The sequence below is a fragment of the Magnolia sinica genome, chromosome 13 (assembly GCF_029962835.1).
Source record: "Magnolia sinica isolate HGM2019 chromosome 13, MsV1, whole genome shotgun sequence".
Taxonomy (NCBI): domain Eukaryota; kingdom Viridiplantae; phylum Streptophyta; class Magnoliopsida; order Magnoliales; family Magnoliaceae; genus Magnolia; species Magnolia sinica.
Genome location: NC_080585.1, coordinates 71,145,032 through 71,168,006, shown reverse-complemented (window position 1 = coordinate 71,168,006; position 22,975 = coordinate 71,145,032). Strand labels below are relative to the sequence as shown.

Sequence of the window (22,975 nt, the reverse complement as noted above, 5' to 3'; positions counted from 1 at the left end):
CGCTCCTGCCTCAGATCGGCTGCATCCTAACATCACCTGCACGCATCTATCGTGCATAAGCTTATAAAAAGCTTAGAGGGTGGTGAAAGTGTGTACGCAAGATAAGTGTCAAGCACACAAATACAACGCCATAAATCATACAATATCGGAATAAGAAGAAATACTTACAAGATCATGAATCATACGATATCAGAGTAAGTGAAAATATACCGATAAGTCCATGAGTCATACAATATCAGAATATGTAATGTAGATCGGCTATGCAAACGTAGAATCATAGAGAGTCAAATATCAGATGCCAAGGATGCAATGCAATATACAAATCCTGTTAAGTCCGTCTAGGCCATATAAGTACGGAAAACATATCAACCGAAAATGTCATATGCCTACAGATGCAAATGCGATGCGAATGAAATGACAAAGCTAGAGTGTGAGGTCGGGATGACAGTACATAGTATCATAGGCTACGGGGTCCATCACAAGGGACTTTTATCCAAACCAGTCCCATACCTAAATTTGGATAGTCAGACTCAATGTGATAAACTCCTGATCTCAGGTTAGTCGCACGCCCAACCGAAATCCTAGCCATGCAAAGGTACACGTAACAAATAGTTGCGCACCACCAGCCCGAGTGGATAGTGAATAAATGAATGAATGAGTATGCAATTCCTACTCAATAAGTCCACATATCAATATGGTTCCTCTCTGAAATCATCACCGGGGTCTAGTACACACCACACTTACTGCCGCCTCCCTAGGGGCATAACCCAGCAGGTGGAAGAAACCACACTATCCGCTTGACCAGTAGTCTGCCAATACCTACCCGGTTCATCGATAGCAGACTCATTTGCGAGCTGGTCAAACTCAACCTAGCTTACAGCCCCCTCACTCAGACAGATAATGCCACACCCCCTCCCAATGGACCACGACATAGTGGGAGATGCGGCTTACTGGTATTCAGCACTCGGGCACTCATGTATCTACTTGGTCTAGACATTGGGGCATCTCCTAGCCTCAAAGGTTTAAGTACTTTCACCCACGGACATCCAAAGTGCCCAGATGCTCGAATCAAATGTTTTTGATGTCCCATCTAGCCATCCATGACATGCCTGTGGAGGTCATGGCCCTGATGTCGCTAGGGCATACAACGATCATGTCACACATATGCGAGATGCATGAGTCACACCGTCTAGTCATGCAGTAATCTTGCACGTACCGTGCACTCATATGTGTAACTCCTATCAGTGAGTCCCATAAATAGTCTGCCCAATGGCATTTGCTATGATCAGTCACTACTCATATCAAGCATACATATGATAGGTATGGGCATGAGTCATGGAATTATACTAAGCATGTTATAAAGTGATGAACTATCCTCATAACAAAGATGGGCCTGGATGGCCTACACACAACAAGTATGGGCCTATCAATGGGCCCTAGAGAGAGTTATAATGTGGACATTTAACAAACATTATTCTTATAATGTGGACATCAAACCATCATTACTCCTAAGGCATAGCCCGTCATAAACATCATTACATAAACCATGGTGGAATCACACATTGTAATGGGCCTTATGTACATCTCATTGGGCCTTAACCCATGGGCCATCAAATACATCAAGTGGATTGCATCCACAGGCCGCACCAATGGGCCTCATATATATCGAGTTAGCCATATCAATGGGCCGCACCAGTGGGCCTCATATACATCAAGTGGACCGCGTCCATGAGCCACACCAATGGGCTTCATATACATCGATTGGGCTGCATCAATGGGCCACACTAATGGGCTTCATATACATCAATCGGGCTACATCAATGGGCTGCACTAATGGGCCTAATACATATCATAATGGGCCTTGTCCATAGGCCTTAAATTCAAGCAGGTGGGCCCCATCATATGGGCCTAAAATATAAATTACAGGTGGGCCTCAAATATACATCATAGTAGGGCCTCAAATGGGCTAGAAATATATCACAATGGGTCTTATCAAATGGGCCACAAATATATAACATGTGGGCCCTGCACGTAACCCTCAAATATATCAAGTCGAAAGATCATCTGGACCATACCACGGCTGGATTACACGGTGTGGCCCACCATGATGTATTTTGAGATCCAACCTATTCATAAATTAACATAGAGTTAGATGAAATGAAAACAAATATCAACTTAATTGGAAACTACTGTGGCCCTTAGAAATTTTGAACGGTGGATGTCATTGTCCCCGCTATTTCCAATGGTGGGGTCCGTGTGAACTATAGATCTGACTCATTCTTTTCTTATGCCATAAAATAATCTCTCAAAATGGTTGGAAGGTGTGGATATAACACATGCATCATGGTAGGGTCCACACACATGGCCCACCAACTAAATGGACGGTGTGCATTCACACCGTCTGGATGGACAGTTAGCGTGGATGGCATACATCACATGCTGCTGCTGCACTTCTATCTCAAACAGTAAAGGTGGGTCCCACGTAGGGCCCACCATAACGTTTATCTACCATCTAATCTATTGTTAAGGTCACACGGACCCGAATTGAAGAGGAAAGACAAATTTCATAATGATCCAAAACTTCTGTAACCCACACAGGGTCTCAATGGCAGATGCTCAATCCCACTGTTCCCTGCCGTGTGGGCCACTTGAGCTGAGTATACGGCTGATTTTTGGGGTGACCCACCAATTGCACAGTGTTGATGTTCTCACATATCACGGTGGGGCCCACGGCTGGGACTCGTGGTCCCTGCCCGTCCGTCCATAGCGCAGCAGGACACTACTACGCGTCCTCTGGACGTCAGCAGTAGTAACGTTTGTTGCTGTTTTATTTTTTTTAAATGTATTTTTGAGGTTTTTCGTAGGAATGTATTTTTGAGGTTTTTCGTAGGTGGGGTCCGCATCAGGTGAATCCACTCCACCCATTGGATTTCATGGCTCAAGACAGTCTAAATGAGCCCAATATTCGATGTGTTTTGGTGTGTAGAAACATTAAGGTGGGTCCTAACAGATGTAAATGGTAGAATCCACTGTTTTCTAAGCTATGGCCCGCCAGAGAATCAAATTGACTTCATTTTTCGGCTCAACTCCTAAAATGAGTTGGGAAATAGGATGGACGGTGTGGATTAGTCCCATACATCAAGGTGAGGCCTGCATGAGCGGCCCACCCAATTTTTCTAAATCAAACTGATATTTTTGTTTTCCTTCTAGTGCACCACACCGTCCGTGCACACTTCACGGCGTGGCCATGTCAACGTCCCTGGACGATTTGCATGCAACACATTTTTAAGGTGGACCCCACCTGCAGGCGTGCTGCCTAAATGGGCCACCAAATGGTTGGATGGTGTGGATAAGATATACATCAAGGTGGGGTCCATCCGAGTGGGCCACACAGCCACATCATCATACAAAAATGAAAAAAAAAAGAGAGGGAGAGAGAGAGAGGGACGTGTGATGGAGGGCTCTGCCATTATGAGCCCTCCCTTGCAATTAATCATACATCAAGTTGGTTCCAATAAATGTGGGCTCACCAAATCAAAAATCAACAGTGGAGATTCCTTCTCCACCAAAATGGAAGGTCTAAATGACCTCTATTCATGCAAGGAAATAAACATTGTGATGGGGGCCATGGAGAATGGCCCCATCATGGAATGATCATGAGAATCAAGGTGGGTCATCGGCCACACCTAGGGTCCAAAGTGAGATCCATACCATCAATCGGTAGACCTCACTTGGCCCATCATCAAAATGAAATCTAGGCCTATAGAAACACCCACCTTTGATCTCTTCTTCCTTCTTTCGCCAATGCATGCTACAGCTCCATATAAACAATTTCAATGGTTAAGATGAAACTTGAATGGTGGAGATGGGAGATAGAAAGTGGGCCACACAAAGCTCTCTCATGGAGCTTGGATGTTGGATGCTCTGTTGGGGTTTACTTAAAAAAATGAACACATGAGAGAGAGAGAGGATGGGATGTAGAGAGAGAGGGATGGGTGGTTTTGACTTTGGGGTTACTTTTGGGGATGGGACATGTACTTAACATGTGAAGTGATTGATTGGATTGGTTTGATATGTTGTAGAGATTCTGTTGGGATTGCAAACATGCGGTGTTTCCTCGAACTGAACGTGGGCTTACATCTCCTGGCCTGGGTATCTCCTCGGCGCGCGAGAAACGACATCGGAACCGCGATGACGATGTGGTCGCTAGGGTAAAAGTCTCGAGTCGAGCCGACTCTGGAATACGGGACATGACTCAGGGTTGCGCGTAAATGCAGTCTACGCGTCGTGAGTCACCGAAATTCGACTAGGAGGATCGTGGAAGCCTACGGAACAGTACGGGCTAGGATATGGGTCTTACAACAAGGGATTGTTGAGAGGGCGCAGACCACCGAGGGTGTGAGCCTCAAGGGCAACTAGCCTCTAGAGGGCATGAGATCTTTAAGGTAACTACCCACATGAGCGCATTATTGGGTGAGGGCATGAGCATAAAGGGCAATTGGCCACTAGAGGGTGCAACCTTTCTGGGGCTACTAACCACATGAAGATGCATACCTCAGGGATTTAGTTTTATAAGTAAGGAGGATACGGGCAGGGGCCTGACAACCTATCCTCAGCCTCAGGTTCACATGATGGGAGCTACAAGGTTCTTTATGGGGCATGGAGGGTGTGGAATAAGGGTGGTGGAGGAGAGAGAAAAGAGAGGGTTGGAGAGTGCCCTCCTTAAATGTTAGGGGTCTAGAGTATTTATAGACTTCCATAACCCACCTTTTGGAGTTCTACTTTGAGACACTGCAATTTGGTTAAGAATGCAGGGGACTCAGCCACGTTAATATCGTCAACAAGAGCTTGTCAAAGGGAGGAGAGGATATCTTCAACTAGAAGTGCGTCTTCACTCATTGTAGAGGAGGCCGAGGCATCATTAATGATCATCTACACCGATATGGGAATTGGGGTTGAGCAAGGTAGAGGGATATCAGTCGTGGGGATCTCCTCTGTTGCCTGATCAAAGATAACCACTTTGTATGTTGTATACAGTTGAAGAGGTTCTTCAATATTTGAGGGAAGAGATTCCATAGTTGAAGAGAGTTACTGAATGGATGGAGGGATAGGTCGAGGAGACAATTCTCTTTTTGAACTCTGAGGAGTAACTCGTAGGGGATGCTCACCTTCTTCTTCATCTTCTCGGTCGATGACAGTGGTTGGTGTCTAAGGGATATCGGCCATGTACTGAGACTCTGTGATAATATTCGTAGGCTCAGGAGAAGTATGAGAAGGAAGAACTTCATTGTTGATGGTTCCTTTAGAGTCAATAGTTTGCACGCCAATAATCTCAAGGATATCGGTCGCTGGCTGGCGTTGTTATAGCAGTTGCACCACGACGATTAGTTTTTCCCCAATCGATAATTCTCAAGTAACTATAAAAAAAGATAGAGTTAGCAAGAAAATGAGGTAAAAGACTCAAAGTAGTTATACGAGTGAAAATAGACTTCACTTAAATCAGAACAGATAGCGAGAGTGATGAATCGCCTATCCATAGATTGATGGTTTTTAATAACCATCATCATTGCTCGAGTAGAAGTGGGGAATGGTGGTGGATTTGGGTGATAAGGGGTAAGATATTTCTCATCGAACGGAAGATAAGGATTGTTTAATATTTCCATATCCCACCAGTATTCACAACCCCAAGTGTAGGGTCGCGATGAAGCAATAACTCGGTGAGACCAAGGTTGAATTCACAGGGACTAAACTTGTACATATTCTGAAAATAACTAGAATTAGAACTAGAAAAAGATCTAAATCTAAATCTGGAATAAAAGAGAGTAATTTTGAATAATGTTAATTGAAATGTGGGAACTAGGGTTCCAATGATCCACTTGTAGCTATCAGGGTGCTACCTTACTTCGACTCAAGAGACACAATTGGAATTGGAGTCATATCCTATCCAATTGGAAGATAAAACAATTAAACCAAATTTGAATTCTTCATTGACCTAGCCATATATGAAGGAGTATTATGATGATTAGAAGGGATTCCATCACCCTACCATGCCCAGGAGACGATAGTGAACAACGGGATTTACCAATCTCACAATCTCAAAACAGGAAAAGAAGATATCAAAGTTATCACGGTATCTATTGTAATTTGAGTCACAATAAATCATAGAAAACTAAAAATATTCCTTTAATATTAAACTAGAAATCAATAAGGTTCAACAAGAACGAGAATCAAAGCAAGAAAATAATCACAACACGCTATAAGCTTCACCTCTTAACTAAGAGGTTTAGCCAACCATAGATATGATTGGATCTAAAACCATAAAATAAAGCATTAAAAATAGAAAATAAAGGAATAAAAACTCTTGGGAGGCTCCTCCACCCTTTGGCTCTGCTTCTTAAAACATAATTCATGTCTAGAACTCCCAGGAAAACCTATATTTATAGCCTTGTCCATCTAATTTCGAAAAACTGCCTCAAATTTATGTAGTCCACGTAATGCATTCGATGTCATCAAATGTAACTTGAATCCGTAAGTCACGTCTTTTCACACTGCGTAAATTTTCATGTCATCGAATTGCCTTCGATGAATCGAGAATGTGTCCAAAGTGTTCCAACGAGTTGTTCCAAAAATCTACAAAAATCTCGATGTCATCGAACTGCCTTCAATGTCATCGAGCAGGTCTTCGAGCAATCGAATAAGGCTTCGATGTCATTGAGAACTGCATCTAATTTGTCTAGTAACCAAACTTAATTTTCTATAATTCTTCGATGTCATCAACCCGTGCTCAATTGCATTGAACACTGGCTTCGATGTCATCGAATAACAGTCGATGACATAGACAGTGTGAATTTCTGCACTTCGCACTTTCGACTTCCTTCCATCTCTACTTAGTATCCTTGGATATTGGGGTCTTAAAATCTTTAATCTTGGTCTCCTATGATCCATCCCTTACCTTGGTGATTCTTGAACATCAAATCCATGCTTTTAACATTCTTTTCAATCCAAGCTCTCAGATTCACCATGCGATATAAACATGTATAAAATATACCCATTAAGCATTATCATGTTCATAAAAACAATATATAAATAAGGGGAAATATGCAATATTTGACACTCAACAGACCCCTCAACTAGCATTTTGCTAGTCCTAAGCAAAACATGTGTGACATAATCTTCAATTCTCAATGTTCAAACCTCTTTCAGAAAACAATCTTTTGTGCAAACAATTATGAATGAGTAGAATCCAAGGACGTACGAGTGAAAACTTGAAAACCTAGAGCCAAATCACATGAGAAATCAATCAAATAAGTTCTTTATCAATTACCTAAGAGCATAAATTCATATATCAAGTTTTTCAATGTGCTCAGTGAATTTCAACTTACTTTCCATAAAACTACTATCGTTTCATAATGTTAGCCATGCTCATCAGCTCAAGATTGACTGAATAATCAAGTACTGATTCCGAACTTTTCCCCTTTTTCTTCGTTTTCCAGTTTTTTAATTTTGTATGAATGGTCACTTTTATTTATTCATTCTTTTTAGTCTTTTCATCCTCTTTCTTTTCAAACTTTTCATTCTTTTTCATCATATATGACCTTTTTGTTGATCTCTCTTATTTTTAACTGGTTCTTTTCATCTTTTTAAGGTGGATAAAATTCTCCAGACTTAATTCTCAACACCAATCATTGATTCACATACTAATAATTAGAAATTCTAACATAATTCATAGAACATAAACTGATGTGTCTTGTGATTTAGGCTAACATGATATTCAAACTTCCTCTTAATCAATTAGATGAGAGAACTTAACTGATAGTCTACTCTGTTGATCAAACTCCAACAATTCAAAATTCAATCTCTATCTTATTATCATACTCAAAGCATTCTTAACTGTACAGACTATCACTTTCCAAACAAATTTTTTAATTTAAAAAATTAAAAATTTTTACAATTGTTGCTCAAAGAGTAAGAAAATACTGATTAGTTTACCTAATCCACACCCCCCAACTTAAAATCTACATTATCCTCAATGTAAAAGAAATGAGCATGTAATGCACATGAGACAATGAAAAGAAAGGAGAAGTGATGGAAAGGTACCTGAAGAAGAAGAATTTGAAGCTTTTCCAAAGTTCTCAACATGTAGATGGATTAGCTTGAAAACTAAACTTATTGAAAAATAAACTATCCTAATCCTAAATCTTGTGAAAGCAATATACCTAACTACATCTCCATCAGACGAGGAGGTCAATCCTGATGCACCAGATCAATCAGAGACATGGACATGTTCTCTGAATCGAACTTCTCAACAAATGGCTTTAGTCGATGTCCATTTACTTTGAAAACATTACCATTCGTTGGGTTCTTTATCTCCACGGCCCCATGAGAATAGACATTAGTAGTAGTGAAAGGGTCAGTCCAACGAGACCGAAGCTTACCTAGAAAGGGATGTAACTGAGAATTGTATAGAAGGACTTTTTGACCAGGTGTGAATGATTTCTGAAGGATGTTCCGGTCATGGAACACCTTCATCCTGTCCTTGTAAATTCTCGAGTTCTCGTAAGCTAGCATCGTTCCAGATTTTCTCAAGTTCATTTAATTAAAGTTTACACAGCAAGCTAGCGTTATCTAAGTTAAAATTCAGATTTTTGATAGCCCAGTAGTCTCTATGTTCCAACTCAACAAGAAAGTGGCAAGGTTTCCCATAGACAAGTCTAAAGGGAGACATTCCAATGGGGGTTGTATTAGTTGTATGGTAAGCCCATAAAGCATCAGTCAATCGGATTGACCAATCCTTACGGTCAGGGTTAACCATTTTTTTCAAAATTTGTTTGATTTCCCTGTTGGAATTCTCAGCTTTCCTGCTTGTCTGCAGGTGGTATAGAGTGCTCACTTTATGAGAGATGTCATATTTCTTCATTAAGTTCTCGAATGGCCTATTACAAAAGTGTGAACCTCCATCACTAATGATGGCTCGAGGCATTCTGAACCGGGGAAGGATATTTTCTTTTAAGAATCTAATAATAGTTCCATGATCATTTTTCCAGCACGGGATCGCTTCAACCCACTTAGTGACATAGTCTACTGCTAACAAAATATAAATATTTCTAAAGGATTAGGGGAATGGCCCCATGAAATTGATGTCCCAACAATCAAATGCTTCAATGATAATAATTGGGTTTAGTGGCATCATATTTCGAAGGGACAATTCTCCTAATTTTGACAACGCTCACAAGGTTTGCAAAACTCATGAGTATCTTTGAATATAGTGGGCTGGTAAAAGCCGCTCTGCAGAATTTTGATTGTGGTCTTATTAGTAGAAAAGTGACCACCACAGGCCTAAGAGTGACAAAAGGAGATGACACTCTAATATTCATTGTCTGGCACACATCTTCATAAAATTTGGTCTTAGCAATATTTAAACAGATAAGGATCATCCCGAAAAAACTTACATACCTCAGCGAAGAATTTTTTCTTATCTTGCGCAGTCCAATATGTTAGCGTGAAACCTATTGCAAGACAATTCGCAATGTCAGCAAACCAAGGAAATTTGGAGAGTTTAAACAATTTTTCATTAGGGAACATGTCATTTATCAGGACATCAAGCCTAGAGAGATGGTCAGCCACTACGTTCTCTACTCCCTTTTTGTCTTATATTTATATGTCGAACTCTTGGATTAGGAGGATCCATCTTATTAAGTGGAGCTTAGCATCATTCTTAGAAAGAAGGTACTTGAACGTCGCATGATCATTATAATGATGATCTTGGATCCGATCAAGTAGGACCTAATTTGTCCAAAAAAAGCACTACGACTAAGAGTTCCTTCTTCGTAGTAGAGTAGTTCACTTGGGCGAAATTTAGAGTACTACTTACATAATGAATCACATAGGGCTTCTTCTCTTTTCTCTGGCCTAACACCACTCCAATAACATAGTCAGATGCATCGCACATAATCTCAAAAGGTATGCTCTAATCAGGTGGCTACATGATAGGTGTGGTTCTCAACATGCTCTTGAGCTTAGAAAAAGCTCTCTGACATTCTTCATTCCACTCGAATGGTGTATCCTTTTAAAGTAGATTGCATAAAGGATGAGAGAGATGACTAAAGTCTTTTATGAATTCTCTATAGAATCCAGCGTGTCCTAAGAAGAATCGCACATCATGTATGCTTTTGGGTGGAGGTAAGTTAGAGATAAGGTCAATGTCAGCCTTTTCTACCTCAATTCCCTTGGATAAAATTATATGTTCAAGCACTATTCCCTTGGAAACCATGAAATGACATTTCTCCTAATTCAAAACCAAATTCTTTTCTTCACATTACTTCAGCACATTTTTCAGATTTTCCAAACACTCGTTGAAGGATGGACCAAAGACAGAGAAATCATCCATGAAGACCTCTTAATATTGCCCCACCATGTCAGAAAATATGCTCAACATGCATCGCTGAAAAGTGACGGGGGCATTACACAGTTCAAATAGCATCCTTCGGTAAGCAAAGGTGTCAAAGGGGCATGTGAATGTTGTCTTTTCTTGATCTTCAAGGGCTATCTCTATCTGATTGTAGCCCGAATACCCGTCAAGGAAACAGTAGTAAGAGTGACCAGCTAGCCTTTCCAAAATTTGATCAATGATGGGTAATGAAAAATGGTCCTTCCTCATAATGGTATTTAATTTTTTGTAGTCAATGCACATTCTCCAACTAGTGGTAACTCTACTTGGCATGAGTTCATTACCAGCATTGGCTACGATTGTGATTCTAGACTTCTTAGGAACCACTTGAGTTGGACTCACCCATTGACTGTTAGATATAAGGTATAGGATACCCACATCCAACAACTTAAGTACTTCAGCCTTAACCACTTCCTTCATGTTTGGATTTAATCGACATTATGGTTTTCAAGAGGTTTTCGCATTATCCTCAAGATGAATGCAGTGAGTACAAATCAAAGGGTCAATTCCCTTGAGGTCCACAATCGACCATCCAAGGGCTCCTTTATGCTCTATGAGAGTGGAAATAAGCACATTCTCTTGTTCTTTCTCAATGTGAAAGAAATCACCACCGGGTATGTCTCATCTTGACCCAAGTAGATATATTTAAGATCAGCGGGCAAAGGTTTTAGGTCAAGCTTCGGTGCTTTGAGGCTAGACGGTAGAGGCACTACATCAGTTTGGGGCAATTTCTCAAATTGTGGCCTCCACTGGTTAACTTCAAGTACCAGCGCAGCATCAAGCATAAAATCCATCTCCCTAATTGTGTCATCATCAAAATCAGGGGAGTGGGCCAAGCATATCTCTAGAGAGTCAGAGTATAGAGTCAAAAGTACTCTATCTTCCACGAAAGAATCTATCAAGTCAATGTCGTGTATATCATCAACATCCTTTGATTGTTTGCTCATGCTAAAAAAGATATTGAGCTCCAATATCATATTTTTGAAAGGTAAATTCATAATTCTGTTCCTACAATTAATGATTGCATTTGATGTAGTAAGGAATGGATGACCAAGAATGACGGAAATTTGAGTGCTCATATAGATGATGAGTTGAGTATCTAAGACAATAAAGTCTACTGGATAGTAAAATTTATCAACCTGGACCAACACATCCTCAATCATCCCTCTCGGTACATGAACTGAGTAATCGGCAAGTTGTAATGTGGTCTGGGTGGGTTTTAATACACCTAGACCCAATTGTTCATAAACCAAGTAAGGGATTAGATTTACGCTCGTCCCAAGTTAAGAAGTGCATGCTCAATCTAGTTATTCCCAATTATACAGGTGATAGTTGGGCTATCAAGATCTTTTTATTTTTGTGGCACATCTTGCTTGAAGATGGCACTCACATTTTCTGTTAAAAAAATTTCTTTTGTATGTTTTGTCATCTTTTGGTAGTGCATAGATCTTTCAGAAATTTGGAATATGAAGGGATTTGTTTAATGGCATCCAGTAGAAGAATATTGGCCTTCACTTGTTTTAACATCGCTAGAATGTCCTGTGAGTTAACTAGAGGTTTTGGTGCACTCAACCTTAAGGGAATGGTACAAATGGCTTACTTTGAGGTTCCGATTCTAACCCATGTGGAGCATTGCTAAGTCTATCATTCTCAGCTTCTTCTAGGTCCATAGGCTTTTCAACCCTCAACGGAATAGTTTTGTCAATAATCTTCCCACTCCTAAGAGTGGTGATAGACTTAGCCTGCTCCGTCTAATTTGAAGAGCTTGGGTCACTTATTTCATATTGTGGTTTTGGATTGGGGAGAGGCTGGGCCAAAAGGATCTCTTTCTCCCTAATTGAATTTTTTATCTCAAGCCCTTATATGGCCTTTGTAAGGTCTTGAAAGGCTTGTAGCATACCCTGGTTAAAAAGCTTTTAATTTTGAATATGTTTTAAGACCAGATCCTTTTGAATTTCCTTTGATTCAAAAATTGGTTAAGGATCCATTGAGGAGTAGCAGTTTGTCCATTACTCCAATTGAAATTTGGATGATTCCTCCAACTTGAGTTATATGTATTTGAGGTGGGTCCACTGAAAGGTCTTTGGTAGTTGTTCACAGAATTTGATTGCTCATTTAATATCTCTTAAAAAGTAGGATTTGTCGAGCAATTTTCAGTTGTATGTATGTTACAAGCGCAAATACCACAAACAACTTCCGCATCCTTTTCGGGTTCTACCTTCTTAAGTTCCATGGCCTCGAATTTTCTTGCGAGTTTGGCCAATCTTGTATTTCCATCATCTTCCTCTTTTAAGACATAAAATCCTCCCCTTTCCTTTGATTGAATAGGCTTAGAAGTGGTAGTTCGTGAGGAGGTATCCTATGATTGTGCGCTTTTAATGAGTTTATCAAAATAATCTCATGCATCATCGGCTTCCTTGTTCATGAATTCCCCATTACACATCATCTCCACAAATTGGCGTATGGATGAGGTCAATCCCTCATAGAAAAAAGATTGTTATATACCATGTTTCGTACCCAAGTTGTGGACATGAGTTTATGAGATCCTTAAATCGCTCCCAACATTGGAAGAATATCTCATCTTCTTTTTGCACAAAATTCATGATTACTTTCCTTAAGGTATTCGTTTTGTGATATAGGAGCAATTTTTTTAAGGAACTTCCTTGTCATCTCAGCCCATATGCCAATGGATCGTGGTATTAAGGAATGTAAGTATGACTTAGCCTTTTCTTTCAAAGAGAAAGGAAACAATTTCAGTCTTACCATGTCTGTAACGACCTTGGAAATTTTGTGCTTATCTTTCCCTAAGTAGTTGTTTTTGGGGTAATTAGCGTTATACTCGATTGCTTGTGAAATTCGCATCAATCACTTTAAATTCGATCTGCATGACTCAAAACCTGTAGATTAGTTAGCGCTATGTTACTCTGAAATCTGGGATCCATCGCTAAATCCAGTTGTTCTGGAGAATTTTTGGAAGTTCTGGATCGGACTTGGACAGCACGTCGAAAGTCCGATAGCGATGATCTTAGGCAGTTGCGGTCACCATATTGGGCTTGACCATCACCTCGAAAATCAAGTCTATGTGATGTTCTGGGTCGATTTGTTTGAGTTCGGAGTGAAGAGTGTGAGAACGGTTGGAAATTTAATAATTTTTTTAAAAATCTGAGTCGTGTCGCTTGCGCGATGATTTTAAGCTATCTGACCGTTGGATTCTGACCCAATTTCCCCCTCTGATTAGGGAAGGTGGCCCAGGCATATCCTTGTGCTTGTGGACCTGATCGAGATTCCGTGACCGTTGAATTAAGTGTGGTCCGCCACGGCTGATCTGAAGAGCCGGTCGGTACGAAAACTCAACCTGACCATGATCCATGGTCAATGAGCTTAAGTCCGACCTTTCGTGGTTATAGGCCCACCAGAAGTGCTTCGTTGGATCGTAAGAGGCTGGTTTTGGTTATACCCTAAGTGTACCTTGACCCTGGGGTTATTTTCATCAATATTAGGCCTATTTATAGTCCTTAAACCCTAGCTCCCTTTTCCATACGAATTTTCTCTAACCCTAGCTTGGAGAGAGAGTGGAAAAGAGAGAGATAGTGAGAGAGGAGTTGGTGAATCATCTTGGATTCTTTCCTATTCTTCTACATCTTTGAACCTTCACTTTGAATCGTTATTCTGACGATTCTGAGTTCATCTTTGGGTAAGTTAACCTAACCCTAATCTGTGTTAGAGCTTAGAATAGTCTTGGTGTTGTTGTATCTCATTTCCATTCTTGCCTTAGGTTATTCTATCGCCGTTGACGAAGACATCTCGTCTAAATCAGTTCGGTGTTTCTTTCCTTACTTAAGGTGTGGACTTTAAGTGTATAGGTTATGGTTTTCAAGGCTTTCAATGCCAGTTAGTGATTTATTCTTGTTATGGATGAGATTTCACATGCCAAATGTTATGTTTATGTTGCGTTCCTGATATGCATGTGTTATATTGAGATTTGTGTATTCTATGTGTATGTATAAAGTACCGTATACATATAAAATATGCACTTGTGTTTGCCATGATTATTTGTCGTGTATGTATGCTAGATGTATTTATGACAACTCCTTGGTAAAAGGAATTGTCCAAATGCTTGTTTTTCAACATACGTCATGTATGTTGTACCATGTATTCTAAGTGTTTGTAGAAATGCCTGAATGATCTAAAGTGTAACTTATTACACTAATTGCGGGCATTGAGAAGTGATTCTCAACACTCCTATTAATGTGCATGATTTCCTTCTTGCTAGTTACATTCCATGTTATTTAAATTCAAGCATTACTTACGCTTACTTTTATGTTAAGTTGATATTCCTCAAGTGCTTATGTACCATGATTTGAGTTGTTGTTTCCTTTACTGTTCTACATTCAATTCATATATCTGTTATAGTGTAATGTGTTTGGGACTATGCATTAGTCCAGAAAATCGGTAATCTGCTTTATGATCGTGGCTGAGGTTGCTTTCGCCACGTAGGACGTATTAGACGAACCCGAGTCGTATTAGAGTTGTCGGCAGTGGTTTGGCTACGCGGAGTGTTTGCGCACTCTATGTCGCTCAACTCAACGTGCACTCGTGCTAGTCGAGTTCGTCAAGTAACCCGATTGTCCGATGTATGTTCACCATGTATGGACACTACTGCTTGAATCTAGGGTACCGAACTTACCAGTGAAATCCTAATAACCATGGTACCTCGATCCGCTAAGACTCATGAGCTGGACATGGTGGTATGGGACATCGTGGTCGAGCTGTCGGCCTACGCTAGGGTGACGAGCCTCCCTGTAGTGACCAGTGAGCAACTAAACTCGTGAGCCGATTATGGTGGTATGTGACACTATATTCGTGCTGTCGGCCTACATTGATTGGTGACGAGCCCTTTGTAGTGACCTCGAGCATACCTGGATACCGCGATGAGGTGACGAGCCGAACTGTGGTAATAAAGGTATGAAAGGCGTGCATTGATTGGTGACGAGCCCTTTGCTACGACCTCAAATATATGATCGTATGAGACGACTAGGATTGACGACCCTAGAATGGATCACTGTTTGGATGGTGATATGAGGAAGGTATCTTAGCTTCCCAATCCTGCTGTATGAAATGGACTAATAACAACTTGGTAATCATATCCATGCACCACATTTGCATGTGTTTTGTAGATGTGGCGCACTTTGAGGTGGTGTCATGCGTAACGTAAGATGAAGACGCTAAGGGTGTACACGTGAGGGCACACATCATTTTGCATACATCCTTGCATTAATAAGAGTACTTAGGACTTGTTTACTTATTCTGCTTTATTATTACTGCTTGATTGAACTGATAACATGTTAACCAGTGCCTTATTGTTCCACTGAGTTGATCACTCACTCCCACGTTCTGGGGTAGTGTTAAACACCCACCAGACTCTGTCTTAGGTTCTGATGTTACAGATGTGGATGCGACTTCTGAGGCAGAGCAGGAGATGGATGATAATGAGGCTGCTTTCTCCTATATGCAGTTTTCAGACGGGTTCTAGCGAGCCTTGCTCTGATGCGCGGGACTCTGGGATTATTTATGGGAATTTAAATGATGTAACTTGATACTTATAATTTTGTTAAGTAACACTTTCATACGACCTGGTTGGTGAATGTACTTCAGGGATTTACACTTGTACACATATATTTCTATAAGTCTTTCGCTTGCTTTATTCACTTATCCCTGAATTATATCTGTGTTTTGGCTTAATCTATTCCATGTTTTATGAACTAATACAGTCAACATACATCCATCATTAAATATGTTGCATAAGTGATGTTTTGGAACTCGGGAGCTGAGTTATGCTCGACCCCTGAATTTCAGAGCGTTATAGTGTCCTCAGACATGTTTGGGAAGTGTAGTGTAAATATTATCTCATCAAACTCTTTCATATGCAAGTATGGACTTTCAGATTCTAGTCTATGAAACTTTGGAAGGAGTTGAATAACCCCCGGTTTAACATCCACAGTTCCTGCATTCAATGGAAATATCATGCAGGAAGTGTACTCACCCACGCCGGTTGTAAATAATCTCGTAGAGTACAAGACGAAGGTATATTATGCACATTGTTTTCATCTTCAACTTCCTCAACTAAAGGTTGAGGTTAATTTGCAGCCATCACTTCTATTGACTCAAACGGTCTCATGTGGTGTCTAATCCTGTGATAGATAGGCAACCCTTCGACTAATCCTCCTTCACTCAAGAGACGGAGGGTATTGTCACGAACCCACTTGGGCATAAAACACTCTCAACCCTCAAGTAATTAAATCAAACTAAAGTTAAGAAGAAAGAAAACTAAAGCGAATAAGAAATCTAGAAAAGAAAGAGAGAATAGGGAAGAGGTTACTGAATTAGGGTTGCTATGTTAAGATCCTATAAAACTTAAAATAGAGTTAATCTCTAAAAACAATTTCAGAAAAATTCTAACCTAAAAAGCATAATGGAAAAATAAAATCTAATCATAACTTAATTTTAATACCAATTAATCTCATAAAAACGTAACCGTAGTTGTCACGCTGCAAACTCAGAAACCGGGCTCACAAAATTTTCGATTGCCGAATCCGGTGCCGACAGCCTCTGTAGTACCCCATTCTCGGCTTCCACCGCCCATACTCCAAATTCCGATCCTGGGATCCTATAAGGAGGATTTTTCAATGTACATTTATCTCATAAGAAGCATGACCACAAGTTTACCCAAATCATAAAGGCAACATCATCATCACATATCCACTAATAAAAAACAGTTGAATACAGTGCTGAAAGGGAAATACATATATCGAAAATCAAAGCTCCGAAAGACAGCTACATGCTCCAAGCTCAACACTACTGTGATCTAACGCCACCTACATGCATCTATCGTGCATAAGCTTATAGAAAGCTTAGAGGGTGATGAAAGTGCATGTGTAAGGTAAGTGTCAAGTATGCAAAATCAGAGCAATATGAAAACATGTTGGTAAGTCCATAAATACCATCAGCCTTATCCAGGCTATGCGATGCAAAAAACATAATAAGCCAATATCATATACTGAGGAAGCAATGTAGATCAACTATACAATGCAGAGACATAGTAAGTCAAATATCATATACTGAGGATACAATGCAATATGCAAATCTTGATGAGTCCACGAATACCGTCAACCTCATCTAGGCCATATAAATGTAGAAGCATAGCAACCTAAAATGCCATATGCCATGGATGTAATGCAATATGTGGTGCAAATGAAATGACCAAGCTGCAGTGTGAAGTCGGGATGATAGTATGTAGTATCATAGGCTATGGGGTCCATCACAAGGGACTTCTATCCAAACTAGTTTCATACCTAAATTTGGATAGCCAGACTCAATGTGGTAAACTCCTGATCTCAGGTTGGTCGCACGGCCCAACTGAAATCCTGGCCATTGCGAAGGTACACATAACAATTAGTTGCGCATTACCAGCCCAAGTGGATAGTGAATGAATGAGTAAAATGCTGAGTATGCAACTCTTGCTCAATAAGTCCATATATCAGTATCATACATCTCATTATCTGCCTGCCAATATCGGGTTCAGCTCGTCGATAGCGGACCCATTCCTCAAGCTGGTCAAACTCAACCTAGATATTGCCCCCTCACTCAGGCGGGTAAGGTCACACCCCCTTCCAACCGACCACGACACAATGGAAGACGCGGCCTACTGGTATACGGCCCTCATGAGCTCATGTATATCCACTAGATCTAGACGTTGGAGCGTCCCCTAGCCTCGGGGGTTTAGGGATTTTCACCTAGAGACATATATGGTGCCCGTATGCTAGAACCAAACATTTCTGATGTCCCATCTGGCCATCCACGATATGCCTGTGGAGGCCACGGCCCTGATGTCGCTAGGGAATATGGTAGTCATATCACAAAATGCGAGATGCATGAGTCATACCATCCAGTCATGCAACAATCTTGCACATACCGCGCACTTATGTGGACAACTCCTATCAGGGAGTCCCATAGTAATCCGCCTAATAGCATGTGCTATGATCAATCACTCCTCATATCAAGCATACATATGATGCTCATGAACATGGATCGTGAAGCTATACTAAGCATGTTAGATGATGATGATGTACGCTCCTCATATCAAGGATGGGCCTAGACAGCCTACTCATATCAAGAATGGGCCTAACGAGGCCTAAGGGAAGGTCACAATGTAGACATTTAACCATCAATGCCCATAAATGTGGACATTCAACCAACATTACTCCCAAGGAGTGGCCCTCATAGGGTCAAACATATAGTGGGGCTCATGGCCTCACATAAGGGCCTCACATATAACATAATGAGCCTCACACAAGAGCCTAATATATATCACAATGGGCTTCACACAAGGGCCTAATATACTTCTCAACAGGCTTCATCATACAGGCCTTGTATACACCACATAGGCCTCATATACATCACAATGCGTCTCACCACATAGGCCTCACATACATCACACTGGGCCTCATCATATGGGCCTCACATATCACAATGGGCCGCATCACATGGGCCAAATATACATCAAGTGGGTCGTATCACATGGGCCTCATATATATCAAGTGGGCGACATCACATGGGCTTCATATACAACACATCGGACCTCATCATATGGGCCTCATATACAACACATCGGGCCTCACTCATTGGCCACATATACATCATAATGGGCCTCATCACATGGGCCAAATATTCATCACAATGGGCCATAAATACATCACCTTGGGCCTCGCTAAATATGCCACAAAAACATCACAATGGGCCTCGCTAAATGAGCCACAAATACATCACAATGAGCCTCATAACTGGTCGGCATAGATATTCAATACATACATCACGGCAGGCTGCACAAATGGACGGATGGCTCAGATCAAACATGCATTCATTAAGGTTGCCAACTAGATTGAGAAAATAAATACATCATGGTGGACCTGCTGGCCCTAGATGGCCTTGATAAAGTACATCACGGTGGGCCTGCTAGCCTTGGATGGCGTGGATAAAACATCAAGGTGGGCTCTACAGGATCTAGACAGTCTGGATCAGACATGTCATCAAGGTGTCCCCATGGACGGGTGACATTGATAAAACACTTGCATCAAGGTGCCCCGGCACCGTCCTTTGTTGGACGGTGTGGGAGCAACACATACATCAGTGGGCGGGTCCCACAGATGGATGGTGTGGATTGCACATGTGCAGCGGGTCTCATGGACGGTGCAGATAATGTACATACATCATGATGCATCCCACAACACCATCCAGGGATGGACGGTGTAGATACAAAATACATACATCTAGGTGGGCCCCACCCCCACATGTGCAACACGTGTGGGGTGGCCCCACGTCCAAAATAGATGGACCGCTGGAAGAAATAGATACATCAGAGGTGGGTCCCACCGTCTAGAAATCTGGACGGTGTAGATAAGACCTATACATCATGATTGGCCCCACATAGTACGTCAGGAATGGACAGTATTGATATAGAATACATACATCAATGTGGGCCCCACCTCCACACGTGTATCACGTGTGGGGTGGGTCCCATGTCTAGGAAAAATGGGCGAGTAGCGTGGATTCAACACTGCATCATGGTAGCGTCCCACCGTCCTAACAAATGGACAATGTGGCTACAGAGTACATACATTAAAGGTGGGTACCACCGTCTAGCAACTGGATGGTGGGGATGAAACCCATATATCGAGGTGGGTCCACATCAGTGGATGGTTTAGATATACACAAGCCTCATGATCCGACCCTCAGGATTTGCTAACGTCAAATAGCAGCTATGCTACGTGGGACCCATCGTCCCTGCTGGACGGACGATGAGGATATAAGACACATGCACCAGATGTAGGTCCCACACGCACGTGGCCCACCTAGTTTGGATTCAACTGATAATTGTGTTTTCTCTTCATCCAGCAAGTGGGCCTAGAGGTGCAGAGGCCCTGCACGTCCCTGTTATTGTTATCGTACAACCCATAGACGTTAGATCTAGGTTGTGCAAATGGGCGGCTTAGGATTTAGAATTCATACATCAAGGTGGGATCCATGGATGGGGGTCCACACGGCTGGAAATCTAGCCTCTATTTGTGTTTTCCCCACTATCCAAGCCTACTCAAAAATGGGCAGCAAGGTGGCCCTGGATGGTGGCAGCAAGGTTGTCCCACTCGTGGACAGCGTGGATCTCACATACACAACAATGATGGGCCATCAAACCAGGAGAGAGAGAGAGAGAGAGAGAGAGAGAGAGATGTAGCAGAGGAGCTCCGCCACTATAAGCTCCTCTAGCAATTACAATGCATACATCAAGATGGGCCCCAAAAATCATGTGGACCCTAAATCAAAATTAAGATCTAGCACTATGCACACTCACCGTTAGATCTTCTTGGTTCTATAGAATGCCAAACTCCTTCGCTCTCTCTTTGATGGAGGATGATGAGATTTGAAAGGTGAAGATGAGAGTTGAGGGGGGTAGGAAGTGAGCCACACCTAACTTTTCCTTCTCCCTTGAAATGCGTGGACATTCCTCTCTCTTAGATTGCTTGGGATGGAGTGAGAAATGAGAGAGAGAGGAGTGGTGTTATACGGAGAGATGACATGGAGGGTATAGTGCTTGTTAACTTGTTGGTAAGAAAGGAATGGGATAGGTATGGTGTTGTTGACTTTTGGGTGAGAGAGGGATGAGTGAGTAATGACTTGTGTACTTGATTGATTGATGTGATGTTGGGGAGAGATTCTCTCGAAATTCGCAACACGCGACGTTTTCTTTAAAATAAACGCGGGCCCACAACTCCTGGTCTGGGTATCGCATCAGTGCGCAATTTGCGGCATTGGAACCACGGCGACGGTGCCGTCATTATGTACAAGTTTCAGGTCGAGTCGACTCAGATATATGGGACGCGACTTAGGGTCACGCGCAAATGCCGATTACAGGTCGCGGGTCGCTGGAATTCGATCGAGAGACCGTGAGAGTCTAAGGAACAGTACGGACTAGGATACGGGCCTTACAGCTCTCCCCTCCTAATAAAAATTTTATCCTCGAATTTTGCACTATTACATAACTAAATATAACTCATAAGGGGAGGGAGGAGAAATCATATTATATATATCGAAAACAAAATACAATCGAATAGTGCTTGCGAATCTCAGGCTCTTGCTCTCATGATGCCTCATCTATACTATGATGACCCCATTGATCCTCGGACCCCGGTTAAAAACGATCGAGACTGAAATACTATGCAGCCTCACAATTTCAACGGTAGGGAGCTATATCAGAACGTTTCTAAGTTATTCGAACTCAGGGATCTAATCATTTTAAGTTCTCAACAATCATAGAGTGTAGGGTAGCTATCAGCAGATATGTGATGTTATTCTCAGGTATTCCTAAGTTATACTCTGATACCAACTTCTGTTACGTCCTAAACTCGGAAACCGGGCTCACAAAAATTTTGATCTCCAAATCTGATGCCAACAGCCTCCATAGTACCCCATTCTCAGCTTATAGCGCCCATACTCCAGATTCCGATCCTGGGATCTTATAAGGAGAATTTTTCAATGTACATTTATCTCATAAGAAGCATAACCACAAGTTTATCCAAATCATAAAGGCAACATCATCATCACATATCCACTAATAAAAAAATAGCTGATACAGTGCTGAAAGGGAAATACATATATCGAAAATCAAAGCTCCAGAAGATAGCTGCACGCTCCAAGCTCAACGCTACTGCGACTTAACGCCACTTGCATGCATCTATCGTACATAAGCTTATAGAAAGCTTATGGAATCACTTCCAGTTCTCACACCTGTCATCCATTGAGAATTTGGTCAAAGGAAGTTAAGATTTGGTTTTACTAAGATATCTTCCAATTGGATAAGATAGGACTTTAATTCCAGTTGTGTCGTTGAATCAAACATAGATCTCCCTGATCCCTATAAGTGGATCCTTAGAAACCCTAGTTCCCACTTTTAATTTATTAATTTTTTCAATAAATCTCTCACAATTACTCTGTATACTTTCAGATTTATTTTTCATCTTTTTCTAGTTCTTCTAGTTGCTTTCATAATATTTACGAGATTAGTCCCTATGGATTCAACCTCGGTCTCACTGAGATTATTACTACATCGCGACCCTACACTTGGGGTTGTGAACAATAATGTTGATTGAAAGGTGGGAATTAGGGTTCCAAGGATCCACTTCTAGGTATCAGGGTGCTACCTTACTTTGATTCAAGAGACACAATTGGAATTGGAGTCTTATCCTATCCGAAGATGAAACAATTAAACCAAATCTGAACTTTTTATTGACTTAGCCATATATGAAGGAGTATTATGATGATTGGAAGGGATTCCATTACCCTACCATGCCCAGGAGATGATGGTGAACAACATGATTTACCAATCTCACAATCTCAAAATAGGAAAAGAAGATATTTAAAGCTACCACAATATCTATTGTAATTTGAGTCACAATAAATCATAGAAAACTAAAAATA

The 22,975-nt window shown here is 41.3% G+C and overlaps 1 non-coding gene across 1 annotated transcript; it reads left to right on the top strand.

Annotated features, from left to right (window-relative positions):
- Positions 1 to 12,961: 12,961 nt before the first annotated feature.
- Positions 12,962 to 13,069, top strand: LOC131224455 (small nucleolar RNA R71). The gene has a single exon (XR_009160938.1). It is a non-coding gene; the product is annotated as a small nucleolar RNA R71 (small nucleolar RNA).
- Positions 13,070 to 22,975: the final 9,906 nt, after the last annotated feature.